The sequence below is a fragment of the Lagopus muta genome, chromosome 3 (genome assembly GCF_023343835.1).
Source record: "Lagopus muta isolate bLagMut1 chromosome 3, bLagMut1 primary, whole genome shotgun sequence".
Taxonomy (NCBI): domain Eukaryota; kingdom Metazoa; phylum Chordata; class Aves; order Galliformes; family Phasianidae; genus Lagopus; species Lagopus muta.
The window spans coordinates 81,369,661-81,385,714 of record NC_064435.1 but is presented as its reverse complement, the minus strand read 5'-3'; the positions used below and the strand labels follow the sequence as shown (position 1 = coordinate 81,385,714).

General features: G+C 39.8%; 1 long non-coding RNA gene across 2 annotated transcripts in view; it reads right to left on the bottom strand.

The window, feature by feature from the left end:
• Positions 1–15,367, bottom strand: part of LOC125690315 (uncharacterized) — a 131,864-nt gene extending 116,497 nt beyond the window's left edge. For both annotated transcript variants that reach the window (XR_007375612.1, XR_007375613.1), the window contains exons 1-2: positions 15,262–15,367; positions 7,977–8,392 (exon numbers count right to left, since the gene is read on the bottom strand). This is a non-coding gene — a long non-coding RNA (uncharacterized LOC125690315). The remainder of the gene's footprint in view (positions 1–7,976; positions 8,393–15,261) is intronic.
• Positions 15,368–16,054: the final 687 nt, after the last annotated feature.

The window sequence follows — 16,054 nt, the reverse complement described above, 5'->3', positions numbered from 1 at the left end:
CCTGAAACAGACCTAGAGACAAACCAACAGCACTGACTTTTTCTCCATTTTTTGAATATACAATTAACAAAAGGCTATAAATGACTTATTAAGTGACATTAATGGCTAAGATGGGAGTCACGCATATAATTTCCTCTAAGTTCACAATGAATGATTTGTGACAGGCCAGATCTTTGTGAAAGGAGAGGAGGAGGGGTAAAACAAATATTCTCAACTATAACTGATCATAAAAATGATTGAAAGTCTGTAGATAGGGAGAGTTTTATTTCATTCTTTCCATTTCCTAAAGAGAACAAGAATCAGAAGATATGGTAACAGTGAGAAGACCACGGTTCTTTGGAAAACTTCAGAACACATTTTATGGGGAATAATGCTGTGGTTGTCAGCTCACTTGTAGTGGCAGACTAAATGAGAATGGCTGAAGTAATTACTGGTCCCAGCTGTCTGCTCACACACTGCAAGGAGAGCTTCAAGGGCTGCGTAAAATTACAGCACCCATAATGGTTTATAGGCAATGGTTAGGGTAAGCTGAAATCGAGCTACTGTGCTACAATAGACACAACTGTTTCCTTCAGAGGATAACACCTGTTTCTGGTTTATCTCCCTTGAAAGGAATCTCAGCTAAAGGAGATGGCAACAGCTTCTGCTCTGACTTGGTTTGTTACCACTTGTGAATCAACACCCCTATTAAAAACATCAACATCAGCACCCCACCAGCAAATCACCTCTGCTGTCTTTGTGAGCAGCCCTGCACAGAGCCTGGATGTGGCCAACTCCTGAGTGACCTAGGAGTTTAGTAAGTTCAGCATCTCAAGGAAACAGAAGAAAAAGACAGCTTTGAGGTAGTGATGGAATTGCTGTCTAACATTAATGGCCTGGAGCAAAAATGACAAACATGCCACTAGTACAGCAGATGGGGATAAGATTTTATTTTACACAGCCCACCACTATTTTATTCATCTATGTGTACACACAGACACACAAACACATTCATATTATTCCTGGGTAACATTAAGGTCTGTGTTAGTAAGTGGCTCGTTAAATGTGTTTGAAAGGATCTATTCAACTCTCAGCAAGCAAAAATCTCCTTTCCCCTGTTCTTTTTTTTTTTTTTTCTCCTCCAATTAAATATTAATTCTGCATTTCGGAATGAATAAAACCTGCTGAAAGGAGGAAAATACTGCCCCAGCAATGAGGAGTAGAAGAAACCGGTAACAGGAACAAAGTACAGGACAGTAAGGCAGAACAGGGAAACCTCCATGAAGAACCCTTAAGTGAAAGGGCAGGTACCTCAAGATCACACTTAATCAATAACTCTGATCATACACTACAAATAAAAAAGACCATGTTTCCACATTGGCTCAGATGGACATGACTGCCATGTCAAAGGCCATTTAGTTCAATGGCTGTGACAGCAGCCAGTAGCAGATATTTCAGAAATAATAAAGGAAATAGAGTAAAGAACAATACTTCTACTGATGTTTCCCCCCAGGTGCCACAAACTGGCAATGTAATATTGCAAGGTTCTTCTGTCAGAGTCTTTGTTCACTGTCAGACTCCTCTCCCAGGTCTTTCCAGAAATTGAGTGATCCCAGCCCAGAAACTGTTCCAAACATCTGCTTTTATTTCCCATTAGTCAGCTACCAATACACAAAAAAAACAACCCTTCCCTTCTATGCAGTGACAGCTTAGTTTCCACAGGAATCTTTTGTGAAGGCCTGTTGAATGACTCTTGAGAAAGCCATACACCTTGCTGATAACCAGAGAATTTTAAAAATGTGACCTTACCGACTCCTTTGGGGTGTTTCATCAGATTTGAGACATGACGCCCCTCCAGTATTTATCTATGTATTCTCTAGCATAAATTCCACCAATTTGCATGCTATGGAGGCAACACACAGAAGTCTTTGAAACACAGTGGGACTCCTCCCCTCTCCATAAAGGTAAGTTTAAGCAAAGGAATTACAGAGAAACCAGGAACTACAATGTTTTAAATCATGCTAAGTACTTCAAAATGAATCAGGAAATAGTATAAACAACCAGAACATTTTAGCATGGGCGAGCAGGTTGAGAGTGTGTCATACCAGAAACTATTGAGAATTTGACAAAAACATCTTCTCAGCAGAAATCTTTTCAGCAACACAAATTACAACCCTGCCAGTGGGACTGTGGTTCAGTGATGGCATCTCTTTTTCCCACCTCATCCCTACCTGACCACTGCCCATCTCTGATATTTCCAGGCTCCAAGGGGAGAGAAGGGGCTTTTCAAAGAGCAAAGACGATGGAGAACTGAAGAACTCATCCTTTCCTTGTTTCAGGAAACAAGGACATCCAAGGTCGGTGCTCACTCTCACCAGGGACCTATTTCAGAGCTTCAAAAATCATCACTGACAAAAAAGCTTTCCTAACACACAGCCTGAATTTTCTAACACAAGCCAGTTGCTCTGCATTATACAATTATCTGCTCTGCAGCCCCACAGAATTTCTTTCCTTTTGTATCCCCAAAATACATGTAGATACTGATACTCTTCCTTTCATTCTTTTTATGATGCATTAGAAAACGTATTATCTACACCGATAATACATTTCAAGTCACGCTGTGGTTTGGTTTCATTCTGTGAGAATTTTAACAGAATAGGAAGTCAGAGGCAAAGGCAGATTATAGGTCTCTGTATTGGTAAGATCTAGGAGTTTGGGGGAGTTAGATATTAGTGCAGGGTTCCTTTCATATTATTATTTTTTATCTCCCTGGTAGCACACAGATGCCTAAGGGCTTGCAATCGATTGCATGAGGTTCAGCACAACCCATACAGAAGTAGTGTTCCTCTGAAGATCTGAGTCAAGGATTTAGATAATATTAATTACACACCTCAGTCATTGTATGCTCTATTCAGAAGATTAGGCAGACGTTTTGGAGCAGCCCTACAAGTGCACGTGCCCCCACATTTTCTACTTTCTTTTAAACTCTCCCTCCTTTTCAAGTATGTGCTGCAATGCTGATTATAATATTTGCCTGCTTACTCTAGGGCTTTTCCCATCACCATGTAAAGCAAGACTTCAATATCTCTTCTGTATAGTTTTCAGAAGTTCACACAGTTTATACACTCTGCATAGCTTTAACATTCACTCCTGGCATATTTGGCTGAAAATTCATACACAGCTATTTCTGCATTATAACTATCTTTCCTCTTCTGTTGGTGCCATTGTTTCCCCCACACCCCTCCCCTCTTCCTTTTTCTTCCACTTTCATACTCTAAAGACCTTTCAATCTATATTTGGTCCTTTATTCGTCTCCATATCTAGTCAGCTTTGCAAGCAATTTCTTTCATTTGCTAGCACCATTCTTATATTGTTTCCTTTCTTCTGTCTTTTTACCCCCAAAGCTGGTTAGAGGCTTTTTTCAAGCCATTGCTCTGGAGAGCACTACCAGACATTCTTAGGTAGGCTGAATGCATTCATCCAAAAGCACGTTATTCCCTCAAGATAACTGCTACTGATGATGGGACATTTGGATGGTGTGACCTCCTTGTCCTCACTCACTACTGTTCACAGTTAATTTGTGTGATCTGAAGCATAGGTAGAGGGAACTAGGAAGAGGAGATAAATATCTACTGCAAATGAGGGAGGTGACAACAGTGAAGAAAACTAGGAACAACTCATCCTGAAACTGAAGCATCTGGATTTACAAATTAATGTAATTTCACTATTTCTATGAATGCCACAGTGTGTGACCTTAACCATAAACAAAGAGAATGGAAATTAAGTTTAAAATGGAAAGCTATGTACATGGTTCCTGTTCTGACACTCCCCCTGGCAGAAAAAGCAGGAAGATTGTGCTTAGATTTCTCAAGATATTAAACATGTGGTAGTTGTCTCAAATCTTGTTAATACAGCTATGAATATGCCTTCTGAGGAGCAACTATGTTGCTTTTCCTTTTTATTTTTTGTGAGGAGAAAGCACATCTTTTGTCTCTTGCATTTTCCCACCTAAAAAGTACATAGCTTGAAGAAATTTTCCAATTTCCTTGTTTAATTGATTAAACTGAATATCAGCTGATCTAAGTGGGAGAGAGCTGAACACAGTCACCTGTGTCAAGCTGCTTGCACAAGTAAATATTTGCTGGAGTAGGTCCTGTATTTGCTAAGTTTAACATTATAACATGAAGAAGGAACAATAGAATTTATCATGAAAACTGTAAAACTTTTCATTTTACCAAATAACATTCTAACCTGCATCCATATCTATGCAAAGCAGGTGCCATTTAAAATTCAGAACACTGTCCATAGTCTAAAAGAAAGTAGTTAAAAGGTCCCACTGACCACAGTGATGAAACAAAAATACTAACACTATCAATTTCTCTTCAGTGACAACTCTTCGTCTGCTTGCTTTTCAACTTGGGAGATACTTACAACTTCTAAGCTACAATTTCTAACATCAATCTCTCACATCTGCTCACTGTGGTTACAACTCTGTCTTTGATAAAATGTTATCATACCTTCTATCTTCTTTTAGTCAAGCAGGAGCTAAGGGCTGTTTTGAAACTGACTTGAGTAATCAAAACGCAGAAGAAAAAAAAAGCAAGAAAGAGTTTAAATGCATGTGCTACTTTGGCTACAAATGGGTGATTTTCTCCCATAGGGTGCCATACATCTGTTCCAGTTCTATTAGCTCATATCCCAGGATTATCTGTTCTGTCTCTGACTTGTGGCTCTTGGATCTGCAATACTATGCTTGACATCAATTTGGCTCATGAAATATTATCTTTCCAATTATAAATTAATTCATCCTTTGAAAAAGTAGCATCCCACTTTCGAATGAAATTGTTTTTAAGAAAATCACACTTCAAAACATCAAGCACATATCCGTCTGTCTGCTTTCATAGAGAATTAAGAATTCTGACATCCTGAAATCATTTTAGATAGTCATCATGTGATGCAAAATCATCTGCTTTGAGAGCTGTATTAAAAACAAGCAAGTTTGTCTAAATAATACGAGAAGTAGCCCAGCCCTTTACATTAACCTCAAAACACCATTAAATTGAAGTTCGAAGAAGTTTCAGCCAGTCTCTGCACGATTCCCTCACCCACAAGTATTTTAATGTACCTCAGCACCTTGATTTTAGAGAGAACTGGAATGCAGTACAAGAAACTTGCTGTTCAGCAGACAGCATAATACACATAGGCAGTCTACTTGCCATATTTTTCATCCTAATCACTGAAAGAAGTGAAGATACAACCTTTATGAAGTGTCAGAAACTATAAATTGCAGAAAAGCAAACAGCAAAATTCAGACTTTACCAGGTTCCAAATCACTACGTGATAGATGAAAAACAATCAGAGCAATAAGAATCAAGAATAAAAACCAAAAAAACCAATTCAACCAGTAGAATGAAAATGAAAGAATCATGACTTCTCATAGCCATATTAGAGACTTTTAAGTGAAAGACCTTACGCAAATACTTAGTGGAAATTTACGTGTAATATTATCCTCTTTCTGTGCGTAGCAGTCAATTAGTGATTATTCTACATGCTTATCTGTGAACAGAGCTGGTAAATAAGGGGAGTTTCCCTGCTTAATTCTATAACTAGAAATATATTTATTTAAATGAATGTATAATAATTTAAGATAAAATATTTTTCTTCAGCGCTTATAATCACTAAATCACGTTTTAGAATTGAAGACAGTGGTAAATGTGCCTGCACTCTTTGTCAGGACTGGACCTACTGAAATTCCTGAATGGAAAATAGACTCCAATATAGAAGGCTGCAAAACAGAGTTTATACGCAGACATAAAAATCACAAAACTGATCTTGTATTTCTTCTATGGATACAAGAAAAGAATTACGTGAAAATGTTGCAAGTTGTTCAAAGGGAAGATTCCTGATAAAATTGCAAGCATCTGTCACTAAACTGGGAGTCAATCACCATATGATGGTCTCAGGCATGACAGCTACTGATTATCACAGCACATTTGTTTAGAGTAAAGCCACTGTTGTGCTTATTATCCCTAACTTCACTGAGTAAATTTGTTTTTCGCCCAAGATCTCAAGAATCTCTCCAATGGGGTTAATAGGAGTTCCTTCGTACACTTCAAGTGCTTTGGATATGATTTGTATGCATCATACAAGTAGTAAAGAAAATGCACATAAAGAATGACACAAGCAACATTGTTAAACAGTGTACCAGAGAATGAAGGTACAATTTAAATGGCTAGGTGTTCTCTTGACTTCATTTTCAGTCTCCCAGATAATTGTTTCTAGTGAGGAAGACATACATAACTGCTCATTTTTGGCACTTGCAGTGGGTCACACTGCTCAGCTATGAGTGTGTTCTCGTACTCAGGTTTCATGAACCATGTTGAGACTTTAAAAAAAAAAAAAAAAAAAAGAATGGTTACTTCCAAATAGGACCAATGTTGTTTATATGGAAGGCTATTTCTGACATTTGTGTTCTCAAGCTCATGTTTGCCATTTGACCGATGCCTCAGATCCAAGGCTCCTGTCTCTAAACGGAAGAAAGGTCTTCAGCCTTGAGACTGTAGCTGGATTATGAGCACAGGCACACTGCCCTACTTTGTATTTACCCACATGTGTGAAAATGATAGTATTATCTTCAGTGGCACATACCAGCTGCAGGGGCCGACACAGCTAATGGACGTTTGTGGAGATGCAGGCAGACTGGGATGTGGCAAGTTTCAGCATGCTGGTTGAGGACATCACAATTTCTTATTTGCTGAACTTCTGCATTTATGACAGCAACCGCAGTGGAGATTGCTTTTGATTTTCCTCTCTATCTCAGTGCAGTACGCTAGCCAGCAACACTGCAGCTCTTAAAGAGTGTTCTCCAGCACAATGACATATTTTCAAGATGACAGCATTATGAACTGTTCCAAAGGAGCTATTTGGCTTTTAAGATGACTGCTCTAGAAAGAATCCTCTGGCTTAACAGCACCAGGAAAAGGGCAAGGGAAATACAGATGCTGCAATCTGGTTAAGGAAATGACAAGCTCCTGTGCTGTAGTACTTAAGCCTGGTCTCTAGCCGACACCATTTATGAGCTGTTACATACGGTTGCAATCACACACAGGCTCAGTGAGGCTTTCCACAGGGCTCACATTTGTTTTCACATTCCCTTTGTAAATGTGGTGCAAATGGTAGCAAATGGACATTAAACAAGGCTTGTATGTGGACTGATCCTTTGTAAATATATAGGTTATTATAAAAGCAAATAATAAGAAGTCAAACTAAAAAACAGCAGCCTCTGCAATAGAAATGACTGAAAAATAAGTTGTTTTACATATACAGCATTTTCAAATGTGGGTTTTCTGTTTAAACTCTCTTCACTCCAGCCTCAACTTCTCTCTCCATACTAAACCTACAACTTATTTTACATTGCCATGGATACTTGGGATGGAAGACAGTGTGCACCAGCAATCAATTTTTCCACAGGAAACCATTCCAAGAACCCATCCCACATCGCCAGGCTCCTATATAGGTTTTGCTCAATAGTGCACAAACATTTTCTAAAGGGTATGACTAGTTGGTACTTCAGCTGTTTGTCTGCAAATATAGAACAGTCCCAAGGCTTTACCACTGCCCAGGATAATTGCAGCTAACTGCATTTTGCTATCATTCACCACTGCTACGTATTGTTACCTTCCTAAGCAAGATCTGTTAGACTGCAAGAGGAAACATTCTGTTGGGTGCAAAGAAGAAATGCCAGCTGACATTAAAAAAAAAAAATCATTAGGAGAATAAAATACCAAAAAACCCACAATGATAGCTAAACAGAAGAGAGTTCACATAAATTACATGGAATTGAAGATAACACATGTCTTGAAAGGGAGTAGTAAGAAGCAGTTCATATGATACAAGCATCCCAGGGCAAAAAAAGTAGTTTAAAAAAAAAAAAAGCAAAGAAAATGGCAATAATAATCAAAGAGTATAGGCAAACTGCATAGAGAACTTTTACTTACCTTAGCAGTCAGGAGTGTGAGCCTTTACTTCTCAGTATTTGTTTCTCTTCTTTGCCTCGTCTCTAGAAATTTGTCCCATCCAGCACATAGCTTCTATCAGGGCAATATTCAGTTAAGTGCCACAAGGTTATTTCAGTCTTCTATCGTATTTCTCCCTCAAAAGAACAATATTGTTATTTTTACGCCTTCTGGAGAAGAGGTCAGTGGAAATCCAGAGGTGATGGACTGGCCAAGTGTCTCCCCAAGCAACAGGAGTGTGCGGTGACTTCCTTCCCTCTTTTCCTTCAGCTGGGACACAGAGCAACTAATCCCCTGGAAAAGTCCTTTCCCTCTGCCATTTCCTTCAGGTGTCCAGCAGCAACACACACAAAATCTCTGCAACCTTGGATCTGCGATGGCCCTTTCCATGGCCTTTCCTAGAAGAAAAGGGAGAGTCATAAGTCACAAAAGTGCAAGAGAAATGCAGCCTGGCCTAACCCACCTCCTTCCCTGCTGCTGGAGCAGCCAGCAATGTCCTGCACAGCAATATTCCAGCACCCGAGGACACTGGTTTGACAGCCAGCAGCATAGCACAGAATCACAGAATGGCCTGGGTGGAAAAGGACCACAATGATCATCTAGTTCCAACCCCCTGCTATGTGCAGGGTCACCAACCAGCAGTCCAGGCTGCCCACAGCCACATCCAGCCTGGCCTTGAATACCTCCAGGGATGGGGCATCCACAGCCTCCTTGGGCAACCTGTTCCAGTGCTTCACCACCCTCTGGGTGAAAAACTTCCTCCTAGTATCTAACCTAAACCTCCCCTGTCTCAGTTTAAAACCATTCCTACTTGTCCTATCACTGTCCACCCTTGTAAACAGCCATTCCCACTCCTGTTTATAAGCTCCCTTCAAGTACTGGAAGGCCACAATGAGGTCTCTCTGGAGCCTTCTCTTCTCCAAGCTAAACAATCTCAGTTTCTTCAACCTTTCCTCACAGGAGAGGTGCTCCAGCCCTCTGATCATCTTAGTGTCCTCCTCTGGACCTGCTCCAAGAGCTTCACATCCTTCCTGTACTGGGAGCCTCAGACGTGGATGCAGTACTGCAGATGGGGCCTCACAAGAGCTGAGCAGAGGGGGACAATCAGCTCCCTGCTGGCCACCCTTTTTTTTAATGCAGCCCAGCACACAGTAGGCCTTTTGGGCTGCAAGCACACACTGCTGGCTCATGTCCAGCTTCTTCTCTACCAGGACACCCAGGCTGTGCCAGGTTGTGTTCAATAGGGCACAAGGTTAGTATTGCAGATACTGCCTTACTGAAGTAGGAGAATATACTTGATGGTTGTTTATTATTGTCATCAATTTGAGTAGCTCCAATTTAAAAGTCAACACTACAGATTCTGCTTTTTGATGCATAATTAGCCTCATTTTTGCCTCACCACATTTATATTCACTGACTTTCAGGGCAAAACCTGAGCTAACACAAAGTACAGTAACAAGGATGCATACTTTGGTACATGTTATTTTACATAATTCTTGTTCAAGTAAGTTAATCTGTGGTAAGATTGATTCACTTTTCCAAGGTTACAGAGTTCTTGCATAAAATGGAAAACTGTAACTTATTCCCCCAAGCCTTTTTTTTTAAAAAAAAAAAAAAAAAAAAAACCACACACCTTCCATATATTCCCTTCTATTTGATCAAATAATTTTTTGGGTGTGCAGAGAAGCGTTGTTTTGCAATACTATACAGTCATTTCAGACATTCCCTTTGCTGAACTCAGTCCACTTACCTGCAGCAACCTTAACAGATCAGACTAGAAGTACTTGGTAACATACAGTCACTTGTATTCTGCTCATTTCTCAATCTGCCAATATCTTAGTGCAAATTTTCATTTCGCCATTTACAGCTCAATACAACTAATAGTTGCGGTACTTTCTCTTCCCTCTCCATGTTGCAATTCTCCCCACATCCTTCCCAGGGGAAGCATCGTGTCCTCCTGGCTTGATCACATTAAATGCCTATTACTACAGGAGTAAAAACTCTCTTTAAGGCCTTTGTAAAACTCAGCCTTTAAATCACCATGGACTGCTACTTAGCACACCTTAGACTTTTAAAGGTATATCCACTCCTTTCTTTAAAACCCAGCTCACCAAAAACAGCCTTTTGTTAAATGTAGTTCATCCTGGATTCTAGACTTCTGAAGGGAGGAAGCTTTCTGACAAGGATGCTCTTACTTCTTTGTTAGTCCTCACCAGCATACATTTCATTTTTTTAATATGGCTTTTACCATTCTTTCCCAAATATTCCAAAACTTGCTCCTTAGCTCCTGTTCTTTTAATTGATCATATAAGGGACTTCCTCCAGCCTCTATTCATATCAGGTGGCTGAATGCAAACTGTTCCCCAGATCAGATCCATTGGTGAGCGTTGAGACCATTTGATCATTGCTATGGATGTAGAAGTAAGCTGATATAGTCAGATACATACTCAAACCATATAGCATACCCATTATAAAGACAAGCAAATATATTAAGCCAATAAAATAGCTGCACCGCTCTCCCACTCAAAGAGGAATGGATCAGTTCCCATGCTTTTCACACAGATTTTTCTTGTAACAGTACAACAGCAGGTATACCACTATCATTTGTCAAGTCCACTGGACAACAGAGCCTTTAGAAAACATTTGAAATTAATTTTCCTTGGTTCTCCCATTCCAGCAACGTTATTTTATTCTTCCCCATTTTCAAAGTATTCTCTCAGCACAGACATCGCAAATAGTTATAAATTGTTGAATATACAGTAATAAGGATTTTATTCTAAAACTAATTGCACTCTTTATAGCAGACATTAAAAAATCTAGCTTACTTCTAGGCCTCAATGTACTGTTATTTCATTATTTTTTTGTGTCCCAAAGCGTTTCCTATTATATATTACAGCCCTAAAATTGCCTACAGAAGTCTCAATTAGCCAGAACTTATTTCCTCATCAGCGTTTCCTGACTGCGTAATCACTTCTCCCTGTCACCCTTTTGAAACCCCAAGTATTTCTTACTGCAGAAAAGGTATAAAAAATTTAATTCCCCGGGGTCCTCTTCTGGTGAGGGGTCGTTAAGCCCTCCTCAGGGGAGCAGCAGAAGGTTCTTGACAGGCGATGCGGGCAAAGCTGTGGCCCTGGGATACATTTGTCAAAGGCTGCCATCCTGGCTCACTTCTGTGCTATAACTGTATCTTCTTTTTCCCTGGGTTTTTCTTTCAGCCTCAGGACACGCTTTTTTTTTTTTTTTTTTATAACTATTTCCAGGAGTTTAAGTACACTTTATTATTTTCAGTGATGTTCCACCTTCCATTTCTTACTCTTTCCTTCATATTATTTTTAACTGCTAATCAAACCCTCTTGAATACTCACATTTTGACATATTTGCTGTCTTGCCCCTGTCCTTTAATTTCATTTTTATGTTGGCCACAAGAGTTTGCCATCTGATATCGATGGTGTGCTTCCAGTTTTACATAAGACTCAGGTTGTATTTCTAAACTGTTCTCCAACCACAATCAATTCTTCAGGCATTTAGTCTCTTCATTTTTATGATGCATCCTTGATACATAAAAAGGTATTTGAAAGGAAAACCCTGCATTTGCATTTACTGTTCTAAAGCAGGCCTCAGTGCTGCTCACTTCTTCCTTTTCCCTTAAAGCAGCCAGTGATAGATACTGAAAAACAGCTGCTTCACCTCCTCCTCCCCAAAGAGCCTACAGCCTTCTTCAGAATCTTATCCCTTTTGAAGAGCACCTTTTTCATGTTACGAATTTGTTGGCAGGGCACAGAGAGCTTTCTGGGCACCATATACAGTGATCCCTGGATTTGTTTCCATTTGCATGAAGAAGTTAATTTCTTGCCTAAAGTTTAAAGGAACCCCCTTCTTTACAACTCCTGTGAACTTCCTCTCCTCACTCTTACTTTGCTTTCATTATTTTTCCTCTACAATTCACTGCTGGTTTTATTCTTCATCAAATCTTGATTTATTTTGCAGCTTTGTTCCTCACTGTGAGATTTTTCCACTCTTCTTGCTGTTTTAGGCCAGTGACCTTGCTCATTAAATACTTCCATCAGATTTAACCATACAAATCCTTGCTTCTGTGGAAGATGTTAGAGGTCTGCTTTTTTGATACGTGGATGGTGTTAACTCATCAAAGTCTATTCCAGTAATGGGGGTTACTTTGGTTCTGTTTTCTTTCACCCTGTAGCAGCCATGTCTGATAGCAACAGGCGCTGTGTGCAATGCTGTGTGAAGATCTGTGGGTATTTTTTTGGTCAGGGGGTGAGAAGGTAGGAGGACAGATAGGATTTTATATTTTAAGTACAGTCCCCTGAATAGAAGACAGGGAGCAACGACATCCACAAATCATCCCATCTTCTCCATAAAGCTCCTGCCTGAGCAGTGATGCACTTCCACAACACTTGGTGGTCCCCTAACATCTGAAATGTATTCAGGAATTCAAAACTACTTCAGCTGAAGTCAGTGGCAAGATTCAGCTACTGAGGAAGTGTAAAAACACAATTTTAGGTGGTTTGGTTTGGCACGGCATCAACAGCAATTGTATAAGGACAACATGCAAAGGCAGCGACAAGCTAAATTTGATTTCTGCATAGAATAATTTGTATTGCATACCATTCTTGTTCACAGCTATTTCACACCCCTAAACAGCTATGATTCCACTGAAGTGAAGGAACACTTAAACAGCAACTCTATGTTTGAAGGACACAAAACAGGAATAGGGTGCAGTCTTTTGCTCTCTACATATCTCAAGCTGGATATTGATTCTGCACAGCTCCTCACTCTGATGAATTAGACAACTCTCTGACTCCACATTACCTACACACAGTACCAGTATTCTTTCATTAAAAGAAAAGAGATGTTTACTATTATTGCTCAATGGGCATCTTCTAACTTAAGTTAGAAGTCATTTTAAAATAGTATATCCAAAACTTTCCTCTGAAACTTCTTGCACAGTCCCCACTGGGGCAGCTGAGGTTGCTTTTAGTTTCGCCAACACAAAATGCATCATACCTCTAACTGAAAGGAGAAGCACAGATTCATTTACATTAGAGTAGCATAGGATCTAGTAATGGGACTTCTGGCGTAGGATGCGAGATATAGAAGTCCCAAGCTCGTGCTACCTCTGATTTACATCAGGACAATACTTGTCAAGTGTATTGTGTATTGGTCTGCGCCATAGGATCATGACACCACAGTCACATTTCTGAATACAGCCTGAGAGATGGTGAGAAGTGACAGACCACAGGAGGCCCTGAAAGCAAGACTTTTATGAGCAAAGATGCAGAAAGAAGCAAACAGAGATCAGGCTTTCCTGCTGAAACTGGTTCACTTCAAGCAAGTAACAAAGTACTCAGTAGGCCAGAAGAAAGACTTAAGTTTAAAAAAAAACATAATTCAGAAGCTTTTGGCTTGTATGGAACGGGAAATATTTTGAAATCTCAGAATCTTAAAACTGAAGATTATTTCCTGTTCTTTCACCCTCCCCTGCCCTCCAACTGAAATGGAAAGATGAACCTCTGGGCTAGCATTCAGAATGCCTGGATTCCATTCCTGCCTCTCCCACAGGCTTCCTCTCTAAGTTTCTATTCTCCTACATTCTTCCAGCTATTAAAAAGGGAATATTCCTTTCCTCCTACTAGATATCCAATTTGATCCTTTGCCTGCACAGTTCTCATCTCTGTTTTGCCATCTTCCTTGAAGTGTTCTGAATTTGGACAAATATTCTACCCCTTCTTAGGATTAAGTTGTCAACCTCAAGAACTTCATACAGTACTACGAAGAAATCTATCATGCTCAGGTCATATTTCAAACTTCATATTGAAACAGAAGCACTGCATGAGATCTTAAATCCAGTTGATTCAACGGCTAGCTTTATTTGAAAGGATAAAGGTCTTTACAATGATCTCAATTATTTCACATTTTAAAAAGTAGGAAAATACCCACTTCTCTAAGCCACTGTGACTCACTGATCACAGATGAATCAGAGTATCCAAGCAAACAATATTACTGGAACCCTGATTCAAAAAGGTAGTAAGCCTGTGCTCCAGTCCCTTTGGGGGATGAAGAACATGATAACAAGCCTTCTCATGTGAGAACATTCTCTGGAAACAAATAGGCATGTAGCACTACAAGCGTGTAGTAGCCTGATGTGGAAATGTGCTGAAAAGAGTGTAATATTGACCTTAAACTTGAGTACAATACAGCTTTATCTGATGTCATCTAATGATAGCTCCTGATTGTGGTATAGCTGTGGGCTAGGTTTGAACTTGATTCCTCCCTAAACTGGTAGATCTGGCATGTCATCTGGGACCACTTCAAACAACTTTCCTGGCCCAGCTGTAGGTTCCCACCCCTGCATTTACACTGGATCCTGTAGCAACACAGCTGCAAACGGAATTGGCTTGGCTTGCTGATCTGACAAATATCCATTCACCACAGGAGAGAAAAAAAAAAGAAAAAAAAAGCAGAAAAAAGAGAAAGAAAGATAAAGATTTGTTTTCACTCAAAAGAGAAACTGAACCATTTTGCCTTATGGCCACACAATCATTAGACTAAGAGGAAGGAAGAGTGTGGGAAGTTACAGCTGTGGGTAATGGATGGGGACTGCTCATATTCTTAGCAGCCTGCAGTCACACTGTATTAGGTGTAATGTGAAACTGCACCCTTGGTTGCTACGAGAGATCCTTGCTAGCTTTCTCTGAAATAGCACACTGGCTAAACCACTCAGCAATACTAATGTACATCACACAAGGGTGCTATTACAGGGGAACTCTGCCATTCAGACTTCACTAGGCTGAGCAACTGGGTTAGCAAAATGTTAACTGCTGCTTCCTCTGCTGCTGCTTTTTGCTCTGTCACCATGATATTTTCTGTGTTTGGGTCACACCACTTCACTGCTTCAGCTATTCTCTTTGAAATACATCTGAAAGAAAAGTATTTATACTAACAATGACCACATTACAGCATAATGAATTTTCACTGAATCTGAATGATGATATTGATCCCAAACGTCCCACTTGATGAGGCTCCATGATTGCTGTTACAGAAACATTAATGTACATTGACAGGCATACATAGATACACACTGGAAATAAGATATGAGAGCATGTATGCTGTTAGATGGTTTTTAAGATACATTTTTCCACAATCAGTTAAGACATACATGATCCCAGGTCTGTTACAGTTGGTGTTACAGCTGGAAAGATTAACATGGTGAAAACAGAAAAGAAACAAACAGAGAAGGAATACTCACCTGAACCTGAAGATCCAGGTTTGCAGAAAAAACTCCACAGAGGAAGGATCACCAGGGGGAAGAAAAAGAAAGAAAAAAAAAAAAAACCCACAAAACAACACCTTCCCCAGCAGGGGGAGGGGAGGGGGATCAGCCCTTAAATGCTTAAAAGGGGTCTGGGAAGGGTGGAGCCAGGCACACAGCTGAATTGCCTTCACCTGTGCTCCCATGGCTGACTCAGTCCTTTCCTCAGGTGATCAATCAGTGGTTCAGGCCTTGATTCAACAGTTCCCATACACAGGCCACTAATGACTTCAATAGACAAATGATTCCTCTATTATTTGGGGGACTTATTTAGTTAATCTAAGTCAATATTTATATATTTTCTTCCCAGATGCCCCTTTGTTCTTCTATGTTCTTCAAATCAAATTGGCAAGTGATTAGTCTTTAATAAAGGATATGACTTTGCAGATGCAAAAAAGGAATATAAAAGACACTGCAATGCAGCAGTGCTAACATTGAGATCAGCATGAAAACAGAATGCAAAGTTATTTTGTCTATTTAAATTGATGTGTACGTCAGTTTATGTGAAGTGCCCAAATGAATAAGCATTTCAACTCACATTGCTAAGTTAATTATAGCAGGTAACTTTAGTGACCACAGTGGTTCAGATTGCAAGATAGTTTCCATGTTCTGACATTACAGTAAGGTGTTCACAGCTTTCTAAAAACACTTACTTCTTGAAGTGAAACTTGTTATTCTTAATTTCTGCCTGATGGTGATCTATTTTTGTAGAGAACATCTATGAAAGTGT